Here is a 13233-nt window from a genome sequence, read left to right on the forward strand (position 1 = left end):
CTATAAATACGTTTCTTTCATTTTCTGTGGTCTTCTTCAGGTTACTTTTCTTTTGGCTAAATCTTTGGCTTTTGATCTTGAATCCTGGTTAAAGCTGCTATGTAGAACAAAGAGCAACACAAACAGCAAACTTACCATAGGTTGGACTAACTATGTAACAAAGTCAAGCAGACCTATGCTGTTTGATGAGCGCTATTCAATTCACTATTTCTTTTCAGAGGTTGATTTTGTGCCTATTTGTCACAAATGTTCAACATTACTGTTGGATGATTAAATCCTTGTGTATGCTTTAACAATGACCTTGCACACTTCTCATGTAAGCAATGGATTCATGTTTTAAATGTAGTTCCTCGTGAATGTTCAAAATTTCCCACACCAATAACAAACCATGAAGGGGAAATGGTAAGTTCATGACAGAAATGAAATGTTGGCTGTGTCCATTGTTATTTTAAAAGAGCATTACCATTAAGATGGAATTGTAGATGGTGCTTTTATTCAAAGGCATTTTACCAGGTTGACAAAGTGGAAATTTCTCAGAGCTTGGCTGAGGACGGGAAGGGTATGATGTGGGGAGAGACTGACGGAATAATAGAAAGTGAGGATAAAAAAGGGAGAGAGACAGAGAGAAAAAGAGAATAATAAACAAAAAACGATAAATGCAAAATTGGAGAGACAGAATGGGAAAAGACAAGAGGGATAAAAACAGAAAGTGAAAACTGCGAAGGTGGAGAGACAGAATGGGAAAAGACAAGAGGGATAAAAACAGAAAGTGAAAACTGCGAAGGTGGAGGGACAGAATGGGAAAATAAAAGAGGAACATTATTGGCTGCTGGTCCCCCCCCCCAACCCCGGCGCCGGCTCTGATCAGGCTGGAATCGAGTGACAGTGCGCGTTCACTCGCTCTGCCGCTGGGCGACGGACACGCGCCTGACTACTGTCGGGGGCGCGCACGCTCGGTTGACGTAGTTTTATTTTGCGCAGTCGGTGAGCGGGGCCGCTGTCGGTGGATCTGTTGCTGGGTTTTTGTCTGTGTCCGGCGCCGGAACGGGTGAGGATATGGGGACAAACAGGGGGGTAGGGGATATGGGTAGGGGATAGGCGGTAGGCGGTATGCGGTATGGAGACAAACAGAGGTAGGAGGTAGGGGGTAGGGGGTAGGGGGTAGGGGGTAGGGGGTAAGAGACAAGGGACAAGGGACGAACAGTTGGGGAGGGGTTAGGGGACAAAAACTGGGGTAGGGTCAAACAGTGGGGTGGGGGGTAAGGGGCAGACAGTGGGGGAGGGGATATGGGGAAAACACTGGGGTAGGGGACAAACAGTGGAGGGGGGTTTGGGGAGGAGGACAAGCACTGGGGGAGGGTTTTGGGTCAATCACTGGGATTGGGGGTAGGGAACAGGGGGACAAACAGTGGGGTATGGGGACAGGTGTAGGGAACAGGGGGACAAACAGTGGGGTATGGGGACAGGTGTAGGGAACAGGGGGACAAACAGTGGGGTATGGGGACAGGTGTAGGGAACAGGGGGACAAACAGTGGGGTATGGGGACAGGTGTAGGGAACAGGGGGACAAACAGTGGGGTATGGGGACAGGTGTAGGGAACAGGGGGACAAACAGTGGGGTATGGGGACAGGTGTAGGGAACAGGGGGACAAACAGTGGGGTATGGGGACAGGTGTAGGGAACAGGGGGACAAACAGTGGGGTATGGGGACAGGTGTAGGGAACAGGGGGACAAACAGTGGGGTATGGGGACAGGTGTAGGGAACAGGGGGACAAACAGTGGGGTATGGGGACAGGTGTAGGGAACAGGGGGACAAACAGTGGGGTATGGGGACAGGTGTAGGGAACAGGGGGACAAACAGTGGGGTATGGGGACGGGGGACAAACAGTGGGGTATGGGGACGGGGGACAAACAGTGGGGTATGGGGACGGGGGACAAACACTGGGGTATGGGGACAGGTGTAGGGGACGGGGGACAAACACTGGGGTATGGGGAGGTTTTGAGGTCGCAACGGTGAGATGGAAGGGTTTAACGGTTAGAGGAGGTGAGGGACAGAAGGAGAGCGAAGCAGAGGTAGTTGGTGGGGCACAAGGTCTGGTGGTGAAAGACTGAGGGAGGTTGTGGGCAGCAAGGGGGGGGACTCTGTTTTACAGCTACAATTCGACGGCACCCTTGGTGGCGGGGGGGGGTGGTGTTGTGTGTTTTAAATACCCCCTTCCCTGGGCCTTGTGATTGTATGTTTAAACGCCCTGTCCTTGAGGCAGTGTAACTCCTTCCCCCACACAGCAGCTTATCTCCTGCTGCTTTGTCAGAAGTCTCCTATCCGGGTCTGCCAGGAGAGACACTGTCGATATTTCCCACTTAACATGCTGAGGGAGATGTAATGACACCTCTGGAGCAGGTGGGTTTTGAAAGGTAGGGACTTGGATGAAACCCATGTTTTAAGTCTGTCTCTACAGCTGGTTTATCCTGGAACAGGGCTCTGGCCTCTTCCCAGTGGGCTGTGGGCTCCACTCTGCAGTCAGTCTAACTAGGTGACTCCCAGCTTGACATTCCCCAAACCCTTTTTTCCCTGTTGATAGAATTCACAGTTTGATGTTTTGACCACATAAGCTGTCAAGTGGTACTCGATTTGGATCTTTTGACTCAGAGTCGAAGGGGTTCTCTGCCCAACACAACACTCTCCCTTAACCCTGTCCCACAGCGGTCATCTTTTTCTGTCTTGCTTAGCCCCTACTCTCCCCATATATTTCCTGTCACGTCTCTTCTTTCTCCCCCCCCCATGTGTCTCTGGTTTTGTCTTGTGTAAATACCACAGACATCCTCCCGCCACCAGCTGGGACTCCCCCCCCGGGACCTCCTGCACGTCCAGAGGACTCATTTAGTTTTGTCTGCTGGATCCCATCCCTCTGTGTTGGTTGCACCGTATATTTTACTCTGTGGACCGACTGTGAGAACTACCCTCAGTCCAACCAGCTTTCTACCTCAGGGCCAACAAGAGGCTCTTCAGGCACTCTCCAAGGACAAGAGCGGGAGTGATCATCCCCTTTTCATACAAATTGTGCGTAATTTTGTTTTTGCTTTTATTTCAATCCTGCTCCTACATGTGCAGGCCATTGCGAAATCCCGGATTTAATCAGTTGACTTGCAGTTTGGTGTTTGTTTGGGAGTTCTGTGCCTTTCTGTCTGTATTCTGACAGACTTTTCTCTGGTAATTGTGCCTCGCTGTATCTGCGGCGCTGGCTCTATCGGTTTGAGATTCTTTTGTTTGCTATGAAATACCCCATCACTTGCGATCTGAAGGGGAGGTGGGGAGATCGACACCCTCTTCGATTCAAACATGTTTTAGAAGTTTATTTCGGTGCCCAGGTAATTGTCATTCTCCGGTGTCGACCCAGTCTTCGGGAAATGTGGTATTGTAAACGCTTTGGAACTAGGGTCTGGCTGTATCCATAATTGCAGAGAAAATCGCCGGCGTTCTATTTATAGCATGCACTTATGTTCTTTAACACTTGGCGGATTTTATTTCAAATCCTTTCTTGGTCGACATGCAGATGCAAATTGTGTTATTGATAAAGGCTGACCTGCAAAATACACTTTAAATATCAGCGTAAAACACGTTTGAATGATCGTATTTGAGCCACGCGAGCCCCTCATTTCTCTTCACCCCCCCCCCCATCTCCTCCCCATTCCTTTGTTTGCGGGATTCAGTGTTTCACGCAATCACTAATACAAGAGACTTGCATCCTTGTTCAGGTTGTGTTGTTGGAGAAATGGTGAAAAGGTCGTGTTTTTCAGGGAGCTGAGCTTTCAGCTGCTGGTTCCTACGTTGAAAGGTTCTGTCTTTTAATTGAATTGCAATTCTTTACCGTTTTTGACTTTCTGAAATTGCAGTCAAATTTGGGATAATGCTGTCTTCTCTAGTTTAATGGTATTTTTCTTAAGATAAGTACAATTGAACTCAACAGTTACATTTTATGTAGCTTGAAGTCCCTGTTCAGCGACTTCATAATTATACAGCATTGATTCAGACTCTTCAGTCCAACTAGTCCACCCTGTCCATGTTCGCAAACTAAACTAGTCCCACCTGCCTGCATTGGCCCATATCCCTCCAAACCTTTCCTATTCATGTAGCTCTTCAAATGCCTCTAAAACATTGTAACTGTACCTACATGCGCCAATTCCTTTGGCAGTTCATTCCACACACGAACCACTTTTTATTTAAAATGGTTGGCCCTCATATCCTTTTCTTAAAATCTTCCTCCTCTTGCCTTATAAGTATGCCCCCTAGTTTTGAACTCCCCCAGTTTAGGAAAAAGACTTTTCCTATTCACTTTATCTATGCACCTCATAATTTTATAAATTTCCTATAAGGTCACCCCTCAGCCTTCTGTGCTGCAGTGAAAAAAGCCCCAGTCTATATTTAAAACTCAAGCCCTTCATTCCCAGCAACATCCTGATAAATCTTGTCTGAGCCTTCTCTGGCTCAATAATACCCTTTCTGTAAACTAGGTGATCAGAATTGCACACAGTACTCCAGAAGAGACCTCAGCAATGCCCTGTACAACTGCAACATAACATCCCAACTCTGACACTCAAAGGTCTGAGCAATGAAGGCGAGTGTGTTAATTTGCTGCTTAACCACCCTGTTACCTGTGATGTAAATTTCAAAAAATTATTTATCCGAACCCCTATGTCTGTCTGTTAGACAACCCTACCCAGAGCCCTATCATTAACTGTATAAGTCCTCCCCTTGTTTGTTTTACCAAAAATGCAGTACATCACATTGATCTAAATTAAACTCCATCAGCCTATTGACCTAGTTGAACAAGATCTCTTGGTAAACTTGGATAACCTTCACAGTCCATTATACGACGAATTTTGATGTCATCTGCAAACATTACTAGCCATGCCTCCTATATTCTCATCCAAATCACTTGTATAAATCACAAATAACAGCGGACCCAGTGTCGATCACTATGGAACACTGCTGGCCACAGGTCTCCAGTCCAAAAAGTAACCCTCTTGTATGTCTGATAAGCCAGCTTTCCCTGAATCCTGTGTGATCCAACTTTTCATATTAGTCTACCATGCAGAACCTTATCGAAGGTTTTACTGAAGTCCATATAAATAATGTCTACTGCTCTGCCCTCATCAGTCTTTTGGTTACTTCCTCAAAAAACTCATCCCGGTTTGAGACATGATTTCCCTTGTACAAAGTCACGGTTGACTATCTTTAGTCATTCCTTGTCTCTCTAAATACACACAAATCCTATCTTTCAGAATCGCTTCCAACAACTTACCCAGCCTTGATGTCAGACTCACAGGTCCATAGTTCCCAGATTTCTCCTTGCAGCATTCCTTAAAAGCATAATATTAGCCACCCTTCAGTCCTCCAGCACCTCACCTGTGGTTGTGGGTGATGCAGGTATTTCTGCTTGGGGGCCCTGCAGTTTCCTCCTAGCTTCCCACAATATCCTGAGATACACTTGATCAGGTCTCGGAAATTTATCTACCTTTATGCTTTCTAAGACCTCCAGCACTTCCTGTTCTGTAATGTGAGCTGTTTTCAAAACATCGGTGTTCATTTCCCTGAGTTCACTCGCCTCCATTTCTTTCTCAACAGTAAAAACTGAAACAATGACCTCGTTGATCTCTAAGGGGTCTCTCTCTCTCTCTCTCTCTCTCTCTCTCTCTCTCTCTCTCTCTCTCTCTCTCTCACACACACACACACACACACACACACACACACACACACACACACACACACACACACACACACACACACACACACACACACACACACACTCATTGCACTTTTGTTCTTAATGTACTTGTAGAATCTATTTAGATTATCATTAACCATATTGGCCCAGGATACTTGTATTCCCTCTTTGCCTTCCTGATTTCCTCCTTAAGAATGCCCCTACATTCTTCCAGATTTATTTGATGCCAATTGTCTATGTCTAATATGATTTTTGTTCTAATGGAATTATAATCACTAGTACCAACGTGTACTGCTATTAACACTTAAGTCACTTGCCTTGTCTTATTTCCCAAGGGAAGGTGAAGTTTTGCTCCTTCTCTAATAGGAGTATTTACCTTGATAAAGGCAATTTTATTGAACACATTTAACATATTCCTCAGCATCCAAACCCTTAACATTTTGGCAGTCCCAGTCTGTCTGGGAAATTGAAATCCTCTATGAATATAACCCTATTGTTCTTAAATATATTAGAGATTTCCCTACATATTTGCTCCTCACATTTCTTCTGTTGTGGGGCCTGTGGTACACTGCCATCAAGGTGATAATCCCTTTCTTGACCCTAATTTCAAACCATATATTTTCACTGGACTATCCCATATTGAAATATACATATATCCCTCAGACTTCGATAGACCCGTAACAGTGAAATGTTCCACATAATAGCCATCATTATAAATGGTGAGATATTATTGTTAATTTCCCCTAAATAAAACTCTGTCAGGAAACCTTCTGTTGTCTCATTTGGTCTTTGTTTAATTATACTGACGACAAATGCGAAAGATTTGTCACCATTTCCCCCCCGATGTTGGAAAGTGCTCACGCCCTTTGTGTGTGGAGGACGTTTCCCGATTTACAGTGTTTCAAAACTCATGTTTTTTTTCCAAAGCCATGTTTATAGGTGTTGTTAATACAGCTTTTGTTTTTGAAGGCGGTGTAGGGGAACGTGCTGCACCACCAGTGTCTGGTCCCGTGATTGTTCCCAGAGAAGTCAGTTTCCTATTTGTAAACAAAGCTTGCATTTGGAGATCAGTTGCTAGTACTGGGCTTGTTGATCAGTTCGATAATTAATCCAGTCCGAGGCCTTTTTTTTAAAGGGTGTTGGGGAAGACGGCGTATCATCAAACATTTAATATTCTGCATTAAATGTTTAACGCACAGAAATTTTATCGCAAATTGCGCCTCGCGTGAATGTGAAATGTTGTCTATTTTGCAACTGTGATTTCACCATCGTAGGTTAGCAGAAAAGTACATAAACTGTTCAAAGCATTGATCTTTATGTTGAAATACTGCAATTTCATGTGTGAAATGATCGCCGCCGATAAGAGATCGTGTTGACAGGCTGACGTGAGGCGCTCATAAATGGGAGACAGGTTGATGCCTTTTCCTCATCCAACTGGTCTGTAGCCCGGGTGGGGCGTGACATTTTTGCATTCTTTTGTAGAATGTTTGTTTTGAGCTTTATGAAAGCATCGGGGCACGGCAGCCTCTTTTTAAAGGAAAAAGATTGTGTTTCCAAATACAATAGCCTGAACTTTACAGATTGATCTCACGGCAACTATATTGAACACGGATGAAGTGTGGTCATAAAAGTGCAAGTCATCAGTTTATACCTGCGTTAAACAGTAAGGAAATGCTTCATAAATTACTGTGCTTAATATATCTTTCCAGAATACAGAGCTCTTTTGCGATGGGGTTAGGGTTATATTTCTTTGAGACTATGGGTATTGAACTTTAAGCAAGGTTCAGAAATGTTGAGTAAAGGGTTTTGCTGCCTGCTGCTTCTGGAAGGATGAAAGGTAGGAGTAAAACATCCAGTTGTTTTGAGAAATGGCTTGCTTAGTTTTCGATTTAGCATTCACCTGGAGTGAGCTCAGATGTGTTCGAAGACCATATCTCAGCCTTGTTCCTGTCCATCATTATCCAAGTTACAAACATGGCTGTTTAGGCAGTATTCCAAATGTTTATCACTTGTAAGAAAGTTGCTATAGTACCATGTATATTTTGTTTCTGTCTTTATAGCTTTGGCATTCAATGAAAAGTGCAGTTTTTTTAAGACCTTTTCTCATGCAGTTAATCAATAGCTACCTTCTTACTGTGCAGTGAGTTAGCAGAATCAACTATCATTCAATTCTATGTGGCTTTTGAAACACAGGTTAGATGGTTCAAAGAATGATCTTGATGTTTGAGATTAGTTGTGTATTGTTGATCAAGCATAAACTGTCTCTTGTGTACCTAATCTTGTAGCTTTGCTTGGTTGACCATTGCTCCTGGATTGTCAAATGGCATATCCAAAGCAGTTGGCAAGCGTTACAGGCAGTAGATCAGCATTAGCTCATTGGTTAACAGTGTGGAAGAAAGCTGTAGCCTTTGGGAATAGACTTATGGACCAGTCACGTGGGCAGAGAAGAGCCAGATGGAATTCAATGCAGAGAAGTGAGGGATGGCATTTAGGCAAAGAATTATCATTGATAGGGTACTGAAAAATGTAGAAGAGCAGAGGGACCTTGGAGAGGTATATCCCCAAAAGGTACCAAACAATGGTGAAAGAGATGTACAGAGACTTTATTGGACAAGACACAGGCAAGAGCAGGAAAATGATACAGCTGTACAGTGCACTAGTTCCATCACAGCTAGACTACATTGTGCACATGTGATCTCCACGTTTCAGGAAGGATGTGATGCATATCATAAAATATGTCGTCAGAGCTGGAAAACCGTAGCTGAGAGAAAAGAATGATCAGGCCTATTGGCTTACTATTCCAAAGAAAACATAAGAAATCGGAACAGGGTTAGGCCATTTGGCCTGTCAAGCTTGTCTCCTATTTGATAGGATCATGGCTGATTTGGACATTCCACACATCCAGTTTCCTGTGTTTTAACAGATGCTGAGGGAGATTTTATTGAGGTGCATAAAAGCAAGGGGTGAAGACTGTGTTTGGGGAAAGTCTTCATTTCCTGGAGAGGTCATTTATGTGCAGTCATAGATTTACAGTAATTTGGGGAGGGTTAAAAGGAATTTGTTTATTTTTGTGAAGCCCAGAGGGTAGAGGAGGTCTACAGTTTGCCTTCTGAAGGAGTAGTAGCGACAGAGGTCCTCATCGTTTACTTATGTTGTGGCACTTCAAGTGCATATCCATTAAGCATTGGACCAAGAGCAGCAAACGGATAGGTTACAGAAGCAATGGACCAAGTTGCTGCTTTTTGTACCAGAAATGTCAATGACATGATATCATCTGTGATGTAACATAGCAGGCCAAGCAACATCAGAGGAGCAGAAAAGCTGACGTTTCGGTCCGAGACCCTTCATCAGAGAGGGGGGAGGGGGAGAGGGTTCGGAAATAAATAGGGAGAGAGGGGGAGGTGGATTGAAGATAGAGAAGAATATAGGTGGAGAGGAGACAGACCGGCCAAAGTTGCGGGGATGGAGCCAGTAAAGGTGAGTGTGGGTAGGGAGGACGGACAGGTCAAGCGGGTGGGATGAGGTTAGCAGGTAGGGCTTGGGGGTGGGAGGAGGGGATAGGTGGGAGGAAGGACAGGTTAGGGAGGCGGGGCGAGCTGGGCTGGTTTTGGGATGCGGTAGGGGGAGCAGAGATTTTGAAGCTTTCCCCCATTTCTGAAGAAGGGTCTAGGCCTGAAACATGAGCCTTCCTGCTCCTCTGCTGCTTGGCCTGCTGTGTTCATCCAGCTCTACACCTTGTTATCTCAGATTCTCCAGCATCTGCAGTTCCTACTATCATCTGTGATGTGTTCATATTTGAATTGTCTGCAGAATGGATTTGTATGTCATTTTCAAGTTGGATTGCAATATTTAGAAGCATAAACCTGGGGCCAAGACTTGGCAGGAAAAACATTGCAGAGTGATTTTACTAATATTGCAGTCTGTTGAGTCTCCTCTACCATTTAATGAGAGGATAATGATCTGATGATCCTAAATTCCACTCTTCTACCTTTTTCCGTCATCTTTCTTTTAATTTAGAAAAATTTCTATCTCCGCTTTGAATACACTTTGATTCAGCATTGAGAGCTCTCTGGTAAAGAATTCTAATTCACCACTTTGGGAGGTGGGGAGAAATCCTCCTCGTCTCTGTATTAAATGGATGGCTGCTTACTCTCAGATTCTGCACTCTGGTCCTAGAGAGTCTCACAAAGGAAGGGAAAACCTCTCCACTTGTCAAGCCCTCTCAGAATCGTGCATGTTTCAATAAGGTGTTCTCTCATTCTATTAAACTCTAACGTATACCAACCCAAACTACTCAACTTCTAATAAAATCTCTCCATAGTTGTGACCAACCTAGTGAACCTTTTCTGGACGCCCTATAATGCCAACACAAGCACGGTGGCTCAGTGGTTAGCACTGCAGCCTCACAGCGCCAGGGGTCCGGGTTCGATTCCAGCCTCAGGCAACTGTTTGTGTGGAGTTTGCACACTCTCCCCGTGTCTGTGTGGGTTTTCTCCGGGTGCTCCAGTTTCCTCCCACAGTCCAAAGATGTGCAGGTTAGGTGGATTGGCCATGCTAAATTACCTATAGTGTTCAGGGGTGTGTGGGTTATAGGGGGATGGGTCTGGGTGGGATGCTCCATAGGATGTGTGGATTTGTTGGGCCGAAGACCCTGTTCCCACACTTGAGGGAATCTAATCTAAAGTTTACTTTGGTACGGGGGCCAAAACTGTTCACAGTACTTTGGATGTGGTTTGACACGTGCCATATATAGTTTGAACAAGACGTCTGTATTTTTATATTCTACTTCCTTTGAAATAAAGGATAACAACTCATTTGCCTTCCCTAGTGCCTGCTGAACTTGGACGCTAGTTTTTTTCTGTGTGATTCATGCACTTCTCTACTGCAGCTTTGTATTCGCTATACCAAAGAGCATGACCTCACATTTTCCCACATCTGCCAAGTTTTTGCCCATTTATTTAAACTCTCCTGCATTCCTCTGTAGACTCTTGAAGGGAAGACAGATTGTATCATCCTCAATGATATTTGTGTCATCTGCAAACGTGGCTTTAGTACATTCAATTTCAGCATCCAAGCCAATCTGTATTTTTAATAATTGTGGCCCCAGCACTGTCCAGGTAGCACTCAATAGTTACAGATTGCAATCCTAAAAAATGGCTATCTTTTCCCAATTCTCTGAATGTATCAGTTAGCCAATTTGCTATCAACCCTGTTATGCTAACCCTGACACTATATGGAACTCATTAAGTTTATATGTAGTACCTTTTTGAATGCCCTTTGGAAATCCAGATATATCCCATCTACTGGTTCCCCTTTCTTGTCTTGCATCATTCAATCTCGTGTGAAAATGACATCCAATTTTTACCTTGAAAAAATCCAGTATAAAACTCTTACCATTCGTCCACTTGCTGAAGCCAAACTCTCCCTGATGCAAATTTACTGGTTGACAAATAATTAATCAATTATTTTCATTTTACTGAATGTGCTGACTGTAAATGTTTACAGCTTTAGCCTGTTCAGCTCTTTTTATCTGCCCATGCCAAGGATCTTTGTGATATTTTTATGGTCAAGGTTGGCACTGAGTTTGCAACCAGACAGGTCTGTCGCAGTGTGATGACGGTGGAAAACCAAAAGAACTGCGGATGCTGTCAATCAGGAACAAAAACAAAGTTGGTGGAAAAGCTCAGCAGGTTTGGCAGCATCTGGTGAAGGAGAAAATAGAGTTAATGTTTTGGGTCTGGTGACCCTTCCCCAGATCTGATGGTGGTTGGGAAAATGTCAGTTTATATGCAGTAAATAGGGAGGTGGGTGGGGTAGGGAGTAAACACTAGGATAGAGCCCAGAGAAAGAGTTGGACAGACAAAGGAGTTGCTAACGATCAGGCTGGGAGGATGAGTAATTGTTAATGGGGACTGTTATTGACTAACAACAGGGGATGTGTAGTGGTAGGCTATGTGGTAACAAGGCCTGGTGTGTGGGTCCGGGGCTGGGACATGGGAGGGTTTAAGTCTAAAATTTTTGAACTTAGTAGTGAGTCCGGAGGGATGTTGGGACAATATTGAATAGTTACTTTGCCTCAGTTTGAGGGAGGCTAATGTGGAGCATTTGACCAAACAAGAAGAGTCCAAAATGGATAGCAAGACTATTTTGGGAGATTATTGACGACCTAAAGAAATTTTTATGTAAAAAGGAACAGTTCCTGAGGGTCGGTAGACTGATAATGGAATTTGCTCTTTTTCATAAAGAACATAAGAGCAGGAATAGGCAATTCAGTTCTTTGAGCTTGCTCTGCCATTTGATACAATCATGGCTGGTCTCATCTTGCCTCTCACAACACAGTCAGGCTACCAGAGACTGGTTAAGTGTGTGGGTAAGAGGAAAGATATCAGAATCTTTCCACCAAAGGTGCAAAAGAAAATTCTTGATTAAAATAAGTAATAGTCAATGTATTTTCAGAGGAAGAGTTGTGCTTCAACCAACTTTACTGAATTATTTGAAGCAACAAAATGCAGACTAGATTATTGCAAAGAATTTCATGTATGTCAATTTCCAAAAGGATTTCTCTGAGGTACCCCACAATGGGCTCATCATAAAAGTCTGAACATGTGGAGCCAGGAACAGTTGCAGAATGGATAACAAACTGGCTGTAAAACAGAAAACCAATTAGAGGTTAAAGATGGTTACTTTCACTGACAGGAAGTGGTGTTCCACAAGATTGCTGGAGCCACTGTAATTTTTCTTCTACGAATGACAGCATTATGGCTGTGTAGAAGGAGACTGTATGGCCAATTAAATCTTCACTGGCTTTCTGAGCACTTCAACTTAGAGCCCATCAACTGCCTTTTCTCTCTAAACTCTGCATATTATTTAAATAGAAACCGATCATCTAATACCCTCTTGGATGCCTCAGTTGAACCTCCCTCTGCCACATTTGCAGGCAGTTTTCTTCTCCCGTTGCATTGCTTCTTTAGCAAAACACTTTACTAAAGTGTGTCTTAAGTGTGACTTTTTTTACTAGGTGGAATACTTCTCCCAATCTCCTCTTCTGATCTTTCCTCATTACTGAAGTGTCTCATCCCTGAAACTATTCTTGTAGTCATCTCCTGCGCTCACTGTAATGCATTCACATCCTTCCCCTAATATGGCATCCAGAATTGTGCATGATACTCCAGCTGAGATTTGCATAAATTTGGATTTTGAAACTGTCAATGCTGCGTTATAACTTGTGGATAATACCATTTTATTTGGGGATGGGATGCAATGGAGAGTTGGAAATGTGTATTGATACGGTCTCAAAATATGTTTGAGAGTTTGCTGGTGTAATTGGCAAATTACTTTTGATGTGTCAATGCTGTAAATTTGTAGGGCATTCTTTCTATGTACCTGTAAAAGTTATAGTTATTAAGCCAATGGGGTTAAATACATTTGGCAAACACAGGAACCTTTTTTTAAATGAACTTCAAATAAAACAGTGAGAACGTGAAACTGGCAATCAGTCGATGGGTTTA

General features: G+C 43.7%; 1 protein-coding gene across 10 annotated transcripts in view; it reads left to right on the forward strand.

Moving 5' to 3' along the window:
• Positions 1–935: 935 nt before the first annotated feature.
• The window catches only part of mapk8a (mitogen-activated protein kinase 8a), a 118313-nt gene continuing 106015 nt past the window's right edge, over positions 936–13233 (forward strand). For 3 of the 10 annotated variants that reach the window (XM_048563431.2, XM_048563432.2, XM_048563442.2), the window contains exon 1: positions 936–1048. The gene's annotated coding sequence lies outside the window, so the exon portion shown is untranslated. Of the gene's footprint in view, positions 1049–2327; positions 2401–2908; positions 3061–3199; positions 3369–7231; positions 7389–13233 lie in introns of those variants that run through there. The other 7 variants (XM_059640228.1, XM_048563433.2, XM_048563434.2 and 4 more) reach the window with 6 other exon arrangements.

The sequence above is a fragment of the Stegostoma tigrinum genome, chromosome 37 (genome assembly GCF_030684315.1).
Source record: "Stegostoma tigrinum isolate sSteTig4 chromosome 37, sSteTig4.hap1, whole genome shotgun sequence".
Lineage (NCBI taxonomy): Eukaryota > Metazoa > Chordata > Chondrichthyes > Orectolobiformes > Stegostomatidae > Stegostoma > Stegostoma tigrinum.